Genomic DNA, 12,434 nt, shown 5'->3' with positions numbered 1-12,434 from the left:
CTGTATAGAAAATTGACATAAACATATGAGAATCCAATATTTCTCCAAATGTGCATGCTTTTAAACTAAAAGCCTATATTCAGACTCTTTGCATCACAGAAATACATTATATTTTAAAGTATAATATAAAACCATTACTTTATATTGTAATAATATTTTTCTGTATGTTTCATATATCATGATGAGCTTGAGACATCACAGAAGGTTTTTTTCACAGCCTACCTGACTGAAATGCCTCATTAATATGCAAGTCATTTCAGCTCATTACTATCCAATTCTTTTGTCTTCTCAGGTGAGAATGGCCCATTTTCAGTGGTGATTCACGCCTCCTCGCATACTGTGTTTCTTGGCAAAAAGTGTCTTACAAAAACTAAATCAATATATTGTTTTATATGAAGGAATAGGCAGCATAATGTTTACATAATTTTGAAGCAAAAACTCTAGTCTACAACCTCCAATACCCAGAAGTCTTGTAAACACAGATTTACTATACTTTTTTTGGCCTTATTTCAGTGACTTAAGTTTTTTGTTTTTTCAATAACCACGCATAAATGTTATTCCTTCAAAAACACAAACATGTACATTCATGTTCCTCACATATTATTGTAGCCTAGTTTGTGCTGAATACAGTGTAATGACACTTTTTCCATTAATATGTTTATGAACAACTGAAAAAAGCACAAATGTCAGGGCATGTCTCCAAGCCCCAAATCAGCCTCAGACTCCAGAGGGTTAATATGAAGTTGTTCAAATTATTAAAATAAAAATAAATAAAAATACATTTAAGCTATGTAGAAAAAAATGTATAAAAATTGCAAATAAAGCACATAAAAAAAAGAAAATTGAAAATATAAAAAATAAAAGTTTTAATTGTAAAAACTTGAAATGTAAAAATTGTAAAAATACTTTTTGTACAAGTAATTACTTTGCGACAGCTAAAAAGGTACGCTCTATATAGTATGAATATGTGTTGTATAATTGTAATCCAGACATGTTGTCATTATCATGTGATCTACCAGCGTCAGTTAACTCTGCCGTGGCGAGTCCAAAGCCCGTCTGAGAAAGAAGGATGGTTTTGCGTAGGGCAAACAACCCATACTATGTAAAAGAGGCACAGCTACAGAAATGACAACCAAAAGGTCAAAACATATCTAAGCCTTGGAAGAGGAGGGATCTCCACCACCTGCAACTTGTGGTATAAGCCAGAGGTCTCAGTAAGCCACAAGGCCGACTACCCTGCTCTCAACCAAGACCATCACTATTTGGATATGGAACAAGAGGACCAAGTTTGAGACAGGCAAGACTGCCCAACTCATAGATGAGATGAAAAAATACAATATTTCACTGCTCGGCATTGCTAGGCAAGCCCTGACCTGGAATCCAAAGGAAAAGAGGAAGGCCAAGCAATACCTGGCACAGAGACCTTGAGTTGGATTGCAAAAAGATGGGTTACACCTGGAATGAGGTTGAGAGGAAAACCCAAGATAGAGATGCCTGGAGAGCCCTGGTTTACGGCCTACACCCCAAAAAGGGTGGAAAGGCGAAGTAAAAGTACCAGCATCAGTTGCATCGCTTCACTGCCATTCACACATCCTCTTCTGTGGCCTCATGGGATAATAAAGTGTCCATCATATGCATACTGCCTTTAATAACATAAGCTGTTGAATTAATTGGATAAATTAATATTTTAGAAGTCAATATTTTTTGTTTTATTAAACTGGCCAACAGTCCAAAGCAAACCATTAAGCAGTGGTGATGTGGAAACATGATACTGAATATAACACTGTATATCATTCACCTGCCGCATCCTTTACTCTTTCTCCTTCAGACATGCTAAAAGAATCTGGGCCAAAATTGCTTTCTAGCCAAGCCCTCTATCAAATATTAAACTACACCCATGTCAATTTTTCATTTGTGGTCACGTCATCACATGCAGTGGCATGATGTGATTAAAATCTGACCTACAAAACACTGCACCTTCTACCAGTGAGAGCTTAAAAAGACAACACATTGTGAGGAAACTTCACCAAGACCACCATTATAGGGAGAAATAACCATTTCCTAATCGTCCTATATCTACCACAAGTTCATTTATAATTAATCAACTTGGTGCAACTAAACACGCAACAGTTTCCACTAGACAAAAACAAACAGATTCTAATTTAAGTAATAGGCCTATAACCTAATCAACTGTGCTTAGGGAGCAGAAATAAGAAATATGAAAAATAAATAATATTGTCATCTTATCAGATGATATTGAAACACACTTGATAACACAAATATACATTTTCAAATTTTACTAGACATTTGTCTGAGGCTAGATGGAATCAGAATGATACACAATTACCTAAGGTTACTCATATATGCCAAGCCAATCATTTTCAGTACCACAAATATCCCTAATCTGCCTTCAGTGATATGGTAACCATAGCGAAATGGCAAATACAGTGAAACAAATAACAAAATTTAAATCTCTAATAGAATACAGGCTGTGTACAAATAGAAGTTTACGTGTTTAGATATTTAGGCTAGAAATAACAGCTGTGTTTGGGCTACAGCCCATGTAAAGAGATCAGTGCAGGTATGAGAACAAGTTTCCATGCCAAACGGATTAGAACTAAATTAGCACCATTGTAAGTCCATCAGAGCAGTCATAGAGCAATCTGTTTCCTGTTTCCATCATTTTAATACTGTAAAATAAATACTGGCTGATTGCATGACTGTTTGTCAAAAGTTTGGCGATTTTTTAAATGAAAGAAGACTCTTTTGCTCATCAAGGCTGCATTTATTTGTTCAAAAATAAAACAATAATATTGTTAAATATTATTACTATTTAAAATAACTGTTTTCTACTTTAATATGTTTTAAAATATAATTTATTTGTGTGATGTAAAGATGAATTTTCAGCATCATTACTCCAGTCTTCAGTGTCACATGATGCTTCAGAAATCATTCTAATATGCTGATTTGGTGCTCACGAAACATTTCTTATTATTATCAGTATTGACAACAGTTCTTGGATGAATAGAAAGTTCAAAAGAACAGCATTTATTTGAAATAGAAACTTTTTGTGGTCAATCACAGTTTTATGATGCCACAAAATGAATTTAATGAATGTATATCACAGTCATGAAACAAACTCTAATGATTTTTTTTCAACCCAATTAAATCTCAAGAACACCTGTCTGAGAAACCAAAACCGCAGTGACCTAAGTTTAGCCAATCTGAGCAACAGACAGATACTGCAGTGCTGGTGTAACGTCAGAGCGGTTGAATGTTTGCCAGGCCGTAGAGAGAAGCCACTGAGAACAGCAGAATGTCTCATTATCCTTAAGCAGTAAGGAGCTAATCCTCTTGATGGCATTTGCATCTGTGCTCCAAGAGGAAGGGAAGTGGCTGGGATTACAGTATTGCTCTCTGGCAGGGTCAACAGTGGCACTAGAGCCTGTAACTGGTACCGTGAGTGAGCTGAGGTACTGGCATACATTTAATACATCATTGTATAAGATAGTATAAAGACAACATGTTGTTTCCCAAATTACATAGCTATCTTTTATTTGTCATTGTACTACAGCCAAAATGAAAGACTGAAATCATCAGTTGTGATGAGGTGATAATGAAAATTAGGGATATTTGTGGTGCTGTAAATGATTGGCTTGGCATATATGAGTGATTATTTTATTGTATCTCTTTTATATAAAAATTACCTTTAATTAACTGTTTTCTTTTCACTCCCAAACTTTCTTAAAAAGTTCAAAAGTGGTTGGATTTAGCAGAAATGGAAAAGCAGTAGGCTATATTCAAGGAGAAAGGTGTGGACTCACAGAAGTACTTGAGTGTCTCGTCGATCTGCTCCTGAGTAAGTCTAAGTGCGGCCTCTGGTGGCAGTAGAGGTGTGTGCAGCCAGTCGTCATGCTCGTACCCATACACATGGTCTGCCCGCAGAGTGTATTTGGGCAATTCTTCTGTAAGCAAGCTGACGATCTCCACCTCTGGCAGATCCACACTGGAGCACAGATCTGGGTGATGAACAAAAAGACAACCAGTTACTTTCACAGCTCTAAATGTTCATTTAATTACTTTATCTGAAAATATCTAATTAGTTGTTTAAGGTAAATGACCATTTTTTTGTAGACAGGTATGATGTCCCATACTATTTGTGCTCTGCATTTCACCCATCCAAGTGCACACACAGTAGTGAACACACACCCAGAGGTGCGTTTCCCAAAGCCAACCATCATCGCAAGTTCTGTTACCAATAGAATTCAATGGACTTTGCGACCATAGTTGGCTAACGATGCTTTTGGGAAACGCACCCCAGAGCAGTGGGCAGCAATTTTGCTACGGCACCAGGGGAGTGATGTGGTGCCTGTTCAAGGGCACCCTGAGTTAATGAGAGTGGAATGAGAGTGGAAGAGGGCGCTGTTCATTCACTCCCCCCACATACATCCCCTGTCAGTACTGAGGCTCGAACCTGTGACTTTTGAGTTAGAAGTCTGACTCTCTAACCATTATGCCACAACACACTGTCCAAAATTAAATTCAGACAGTGTGGACATGAAAACATCTGCAACAGAGGCCAAAACAACTCTAGCATAATGTGCTGTCTTTTTAAAGTAAAAAATAAAGGAACAAGAATTATATGTTAGGAGAGCATGTTATTAGTATGGCTGAGATGTTTCAATCAAGAAGATCATTTAAAAATCCTATTTGAGTTCAAAAGCTATTAACAAAGCTACAGCACACACTTTTGAACTTTTAGAATAGTCCATATTTAGAAAGCAGCACACATATAGGTACTTCCTTAGTCACTTTTCCTGCCTTTGTCTGCATTCTGTTCTGTTATGGAGGTAAAAAACTAATGTCAGTGAATTGTACGCAGCATGCAAACAATGCAGTACTAACTCACTTTACTAACAATTTAGCCAGTTTAACATACAAAAACTGATTTCTTTTGCAACCAAGTGATGTTTTGGGGAAAAAAACATTAGCATTAACACGTGCACATTACACATTTTAAACACTACTGTATTCCACAATGCAAATGGTGTGACAAATGAACAAGAGATGTTTTTGACATCTCTTTCTCGGCTCATTTTTTGATTTGACTCCCAAAAGCTAAGCTATTTGACACTAAATTTAAAAATGCAACATTTTTTGCAAGATGATAACTGAATGTCACATGCAATGCAACAAGGTCTTGTGATATAACATAAGGAAGGGTTAGGGTAATTATTTGAAATGTTTATCGTTGCATAATGCATACTTTTGACTTGCTATTTTTTTTTAAATAGTTGAAAGTATATACTGTGCAGCACACAGTAAACAGTAAGCTAGTATTCCAATCAGAACATAACCTTTGCTTTCTAGTTCTAGTTTCTAGACTAGTTCCTAAACTTCTAGTTTGCTTTCTTTGATTTCTAGTTGGTGGCAAGTGACACTAGGGGGAGAGGGACATTCTGATTGTAGCAACGGATGCAAGATGAGCAATATGAGTTACAATAATTTTTTGGTCCCCGATGAGAAAAACTCAAATGTTACATGTTAAATGAATATAGGCCTACACCACGACTGCTCAAAAGTTTGGGGTCGGTAAGATTTTTAAATGTTTTAAAGAAAGTCTCTTATGCTTACCAAGGCTGCATTGTTTGGTCTAAAATACAGTAAAAACAGTAATATTCTGAAGTATTATTATAATTTAAAGGGTTAGTTCACTTTCAAATAAAATTTTCCTGATAATTTACTCACCCCCCATGTCATCCAAGATGTCCATGTCCTTCTTTCTTCAATCGAAAAGAAATTAAGGTTTTTGATGAAAACATTCCAGGATTATTCTCCATAAAGTGGACTTGAATGGAGCCCAAACATTTGAAGGTCAAAATTACAGTTTCAGTGCAGCTTCAAAGGGCTTTAAACGATACCAGACGAGGAATAAGGGTCTTATCTAGTGAAACGATCGGTCATTTTCCGAAAAAAATGTTAATGTATATGCTTTATATAAACAAATGATCGCCTTCCAAGTGGTTCCACACTTTCATATTCTTCAAAAAGCTTACGCTGTTTGTCCTACGCCTTCCCTATTCTACTTACGGAACGAACGCAGTGCCAGTTCCATTTTTTCTGTAAGGCAAGGCAAGGCAAGGCAATTTTATTTGTATAGCACATTTCATACACAATGGTAATTCAAACTGCTTTACATAAAAAAAGAATAATAAAAATAGAACATAAGGAATAGAAATAACAGTAAAAAAAACAGTAAGAGAATTTTGCTATCTGGATGGAAGAGCTAGGAGGTCTCAGGGAGTTTGTTGTTGTTGTTGTTGTCGTCCATCAGAGTTGGATCTAAACGGATCTATTCATCAGAGCGGATCAGAATGGATCTTCCGCATCCAACAGGACTGCTACCTGTTAAGGCACTTCAAACTGATAAACACAGTTTCAATCTCCCCTTTTGCCAAGACACCTCAAACTGCACCACACAGCCCTAATCCCCCTTCCGGAGATATCTTACCTATGCAACGCAGTTCAAATTTCCCCTTTGAAAAGTGTCCTGACTGTAATCCAGAGATATCTTAACCATGCACTACAGCTTAAATTTCCCCATGGTTTTTCTCCTTATCCAAATTTACCAAATTTTAACCTAATCACTTTCTTGCTAATTCTCCCAGTTCTTTCAACCAGACAGCAATATTTAAAATGCATTAAAAGTCAGAATAACAAGATGATACATAAAATATATAAAATACATTAAAAATGAAATAAAAACAGGAAAAGGAATTAAAAGAATAAAAAGATAATACGTATAAAATAAAGTGCAAACAGTTTGGACATAACACAGTGCTCAATCAGCAAATGCATAGATAAAAAGATGTGTTTTGAGACTGGATTTGAATGTGGCTACTGTTGGAGCACACCTGATCTCTTCTGGAAGCTAGTTCCAGCTGCGGCTGGCATAACAGCTAAAAGCAGACTCTCCTTGCTTTGAGTGATCCCTTGGTATTTCTAAATGACTTGATCCTGATGATCTGAGTGATCTGTTAGGTTTATATTCTATGAGCATATCTGCAATGTATTGAGGTCCTAGGCCATTGAGTGATTTATAAACAAGTAACAGTACTTTAAAATCAATTCTAAATGCAAATGGAAGCCAGTGCAAGGACCTGAGGACTGGTGTGATGTGTTCATGTTTTCGGGTTCTGCTCAGAATCCTGGCAGCAGCGTTCTGTACGAGCTGCAGCTGTCTTATGGTCTTTTTGGGAAGACCAGTGAGGAGCCCATTACAATAATCCACCCGGCTGGTGATGAAAGCATGAACAAGTTTCTCTAAGTCTTGACTGGAGACAAAGCATCTAATTCTTGCAATATTTTTGAGATGATAATACGTTGATTTAGTTATTGTCTTTACATGGCTACTGAAACTCAGGTCTGACTCCAAAATCACACCAAGATTCCTGACTTGATTTTTAGTTGTTTGACCCCTAGAGTGAAGGTACATGTTCACTTTGAGAACTTCATCTTTGTTTCCAAACGCAATGATTTCAGTTTTGTCTTTGTTTAACTGAAGGAAGTTTAGACACATCCAATTTTTAATTTCATCAATGCACTGGCACAGGGAGTCAATGGGGCTGTAGTCGTTAGGTGATAGGGCTAGGTAAATCTGGGTGTCATCTGCATAGCTGTGATATGCAATTTGGTTCTTTCTCATTATTTGGCTCTGTGGCAGCATATATAGGTTGAACAGGAGGGGTGCAAGAATTGAACCTTGAGGGACTCCGCATATCATGGATGTCCACTCAGACTTATGGTCACCGATACTCACATAATAACCTCTCCCTTCTAAGTATGACCTGAACCATTTTAGGACATCCTAGAAAGCCCAACCCAGTTTTCCAGCCCGTCAAGAAGAATGTTGTGATCGACAGTGTCAAACGCAGCACTGAGGTCAAGTAGAACCAGCACTGTTAATTTACCTGTATCTGTGTTAAGGCGAATATCATTTATTAGTGCTGTCTCTGTGCTGTGATGCGGTCGGAAACCAGATTGAAAGTTGTCAAAGTATCCATTCAAGCTTAAGAACTTGTTCAGCTGATTGAAAACAACTTTTCCAATGATTTTTCCTATGAAAGGAAGATTTGAAATAGGCCTGTAGTTGCTCAATATGGTGTTATCCAGATTGCTCTTTTTTAGGAGGGGCTTGACAACTGCAGTTTTCAGGGATTTTGGAAAAGTCCCAGAGAGAAGTGAGGCATTTACCACTTCTAGGAGATCGGCTTCTAAACAGTTAAACACACTTTTAAAAAAAGATGTGGGAAGTGTGTCAAGGGCGCAGGTTGATGTTTTAAAAGTAAAATAGGGAAGGCATAGGACATACAGTGTAAGCTTTTTTTAATAATACAAAAGTGCGGTTTTGGTGGAACCACTTGCAAGGTGATCATTTGTTTATATAAAGCATATATATTTAATTTTTTTTAGAAAATGGCCGATCGTTTCACTAGATAAGACCCTTATTCTTCGACTGGTATCGTTTAAAGCCCTTTGAAGCTGCACTGAAACTGTAATTTTGACCTTGAACCATTTGGAGGTCATTGAAGTCCACTATAAGGAGAATAATCCTGGAATGTTTTCATCGAAAACCTTAATTTCTTTTCGACTGAAGAAAGGACATGAACATCTTGGATGACATGGGAGTGAGTAAATTATCAAGAAAATTTTATTTGAAAGCGAACTAATCCTTTAAAGCTGCAGTCCGTAAGTTTTGTCTCTTTGTCACCATCTCTGTTTGAAACCTGCAATTGCAGTTATTTGCGGAATTATCATCTTTACATGCATTGTGCATCGGCATGGCTCCTCAGCACGGATTAATCTAATGCTTGCTCTCAGTCACCACATTAGTGTGGATACTGTACTTTGGAATCACAGATTCTACGTCTTGGAAGTATGACCAAAATAAGAATTTTCACTGGAAAATGTCATCTGAACAAGTAACATGTCTGGCACATAAATTCCGAAATGTCATAATAAGAGTCCCATGCAACATGACGGGAGCCACCGTGCCATATGTTCTTTCGTTTGGGTTTATTATCACGTCAGATGAGCTAGACGCATAGAATGTGGGAAAACAATTGAAGACACCAGAACAACATCATCAAATTTTATGAGACATTGCATCCACAAAGGTTAGTCACATAAACTCACACAACTAACTATTATACTGTGGTGTAGCTGCATGGCTCATTTGAATTGCCAGCCTGTTAAAATATAAACAAAAAAAAATCTAGACTTTAAACCTAGCATTATGTTTTATCAATCTGCGTATTATTTGCAACTTTTCTAATTCTTAATGTGTGTCCATAAGAGAGAGATAGAAAGAGATGTTAATCCATTTATTACTTAAAGCTCATATTTTAACGTATTACAATCAGCATATGTAGAGTTTTATATTGACGTTCTTAAACATTCTGAAGTTTGATATTTCCTGATATTGACTGTCCTCAGTAACAACGAAGCTGTATAACAAACCGTGACTCAATGGCGCCATCTTGTGTCCACTCAGCGACTGTATTGAAAATGACTACTCATGTTGCCGGGACGACTGTTTTGTACATTGTAATGGATTATAAAGCAAAAAACTGGATGTACATTATCCCTTACATCATAGGACCTTAATTTCAAATAAAACTGATTATAGAAAGATCATATAATTTTTCTATATAATACAACTAGGATAAACTAGGATTTGATTATGAGAATTTTTTTTTTAATGACTCGAGACTCAACTCGGGCTCGTGACAAAAGACTCGAGACTTGACTCGGACTCCAGATAATAGACTCGTGAACATCTCTGAACAGACGTGACGTAATGATGCAAAGACGAACAACTGCATGCTCGAATTTCCCGCGGAAACCCATCAATACCAACCGAATTAGAAATAATTATTACAAGTTTACCGTTGTGAATCGGGCTAAGGTAAGGAGAACACTGGCTGGTTATGTACTTGCTCAAAAATTTATTAAAAAAAAAAGTTTATTTATAAAAAAAGTTACGGACTGCAGCATTAAAAAAAACATTTCTATTTCAATATGTTTAAAAATATAATTTATTCCTGTGATGTCAAAGCTGAATTTTCAGCATCATTACTCCAGTCTTTATATGATCCTTCAGAAATCTTTCTAATATGCCGATTTATTGCATATTCGAAACATTTTTTATCATTATCAACAATGAAAAACATTGTTCTGCTTGATTTTCTTTTTACCATGATTCTTTAATGTATAGAAAATTCAAAAGAACAGTATTTATATGAAATAGCAATGTTTTGTAACATTATAAATGGCTTTACTGTCAATCAATTTAATGGGTCCTTGCTGAATAAAGGTATTCATGTTCCCCACACATTTGAACAATAGTGTATCTGCTAAAAGTACATTAGCATATAGATGGCCCTACAGCAAACAGATGCAACCGGGGAACAACTGCATACCAACAAAACCCCTTCCTGTACCTGTGAGAGTTGAGACATCATGGAAGCCTTGCGCTGGCAGAGGATCCTCCCTCAGGTTCCCAGGAGTGAGGCAAATCTCCTGGGCGAGGGTCCCGCATCCCTCTCCCTGCTCTCCTGGGGGCTCCAGGGAGGGCTGAGGGGGTTGTGCAGGAGGAGAAGAGGCAGAATCGAGGGAGTGAGACAGTGTGACAGGCCTGCTGAGGTTCAGGGTGATGGATGCTTGAGGCCTTTAACAGCTGCCTCTACTGGTTCAGTGAATGGGTGACAGACTCAAAGCACACGTCCTCATGTGACCTGGTGGAGACAGGTAACAGAAAGAGAGAGATGTACACTGATATTAACAGAGTGATTATAAGAAAATAACTTTTTTGTGTATTAAAGACTCCCATATCAGTATCTAGTTAAATGAAAAGGCATATGAAAACATTGATGCTTAGGGCACAGATCATGTTCACTGAAAGCAGGCCATTGATTGTATTGATGTGAAACCGGATAGGCCGTAACTACAGCAGTGTTACTTTCAGCTTGATGTCTCACAGTGAAAATGTCTATCAGATCCAATATCAAATGACATGACACACTTATAATTAATTCAGCTGGTGGCATATAAAATCATTTGTGACTTTTTTCAGGTCTTGATGTTCTAAAGCAAAGACCTTGTGGTGAGAATATATCACACGCTTAATCAGGAATTTTGGTAAAGGATGACAATCTAATGTAATATTATGCTAAAATATGATTGAACCAAAAACAATCCTCCAGTATAGTAAAGCTCCACCCTGTTGGTTACTGTTTTTACTGTTTTATCAGACAAGCTTTACAGAACATCCAAAAGGAATGTAGGAATGAATTGAAGATATTTGTGAACAAATTTTAGCAAAATGTACTCACAAATGGTTAAATTGGATATTAAAGGTGCCGTAGAACGTCTTTTTAAATGTTATATAAATCTAAGATGTCCCCTGAATGTGTTTGTGAAGTTTCAGATCAAAATACCCCATAAATTTTTTTTTTATAAATTTTTTTAATTGCCTATTTTGGGGCATCATTAAATATGCGCCGATTCAGGCTGCGCGGCCCCTTTAAATCTCATGCTCCCCTCCCCCAGAGCTCGCGCTCGCCTTAACCAGCATAAACAAAGTTCACACAGCTAATATAACCCTCAAAATGGATCTTTACAAAGTGTTCATCATGCAGCATGTCTAATCGTGTAAGTATGGTATTTATTTGGATGTTTACATTTGATTCTGAATGAGTTTGATAGTGCTCTGTGGCTAAAGCTAACATTACACACTGTTGGAGAGATTTATAAAGAATGAATTTGTATTTATGAATTATACAGACTGCAAGTGTTTAAAAAATGAAAATAACGATGGCTCTTGTCTCCGTGAATATAGTAATAAACAATGGTAACTTTAACCCATTTAGCAACATGTTAATGAAACATTTAAAAAGGCAATTTACAAATATCATAAAAAATATCATGGATCATGTCAGTTATTATCGCTCCATCAGCCATTTTTCGCTATTGTTCTTGCTTGCTTACCTAGTCTGATGATTAAGCTGTGCACAGATCCAGACGTTAATACTGCCTGCCCTTGTGTAATGCCTTGAACATGGGCTGGCATATGAAAATATTGGGGTCATACATATTAATGATCCCGACTGTTACGTAACAGTTGGTGTTATGTTGAGATTCGCCTGTTCTTCGGTTTTTTAAACAAATGAGATTTATATAAGAAGGAGGAAACAATGGCGTTTGAGACTCACTGTATGTCATTTCCATGTACTGAACTCTTGTTATTTAACTATGCCAAGATAAATTAAATGTTTATTCTAGGGCACCTTTAATACAATTAATTGTGCAATAAGATGTCAAATTGCCAAGCATTTTTATCTGCCACTTTTCTGCAAAGAAATTGTTAAATAACA

General features: G+C 36.8%; 1 long non-coding RNA gene across 2 annotated transcripts in view; it reads right to left on the bottom strand.

The window, feature by feature from the left end:
- Window positions 1-10,577: 10,577 nt before the first annotated feature.
- LOC137021657 (uncharacterized) overlaps window positions 10,578-12,434 on the bottom strand; it is a 30,971-nt gene continuing 29,114 nt past the window's right edge. For both annotated transcript variants that reach the window (XR_010895344.1, XR_010895345.1), the window contains one exon: window positions 10,578-10,796. This is a non-coding gene — a long non-coding RNA (uncharacterized lncRNA). The remainder of the gene's footprint in view (window positions 10,797-12,434) is intronic.

Source organism: Chanodichthys erythropterus, chromosome 6, assembly GCF_024489055.1.
Source record: "Chanodichthys erythropterus isolate Z2021 chromosome 6, ASM2448905v1, whole genome shotgun sequence".
NCBI classification, from domain to species: Eukaryota; Metazoa; Chordata; class Actinopteri; order Cypriniformes; family Xenocyprididae; genus Chanodichthys; species Chanodichthys erythropterus.
The sequence above is the reverse complement of the archived record's forward strand: the minus strand, read 5'-3'. Positions and strand labels throughout refer to the sequence as shown.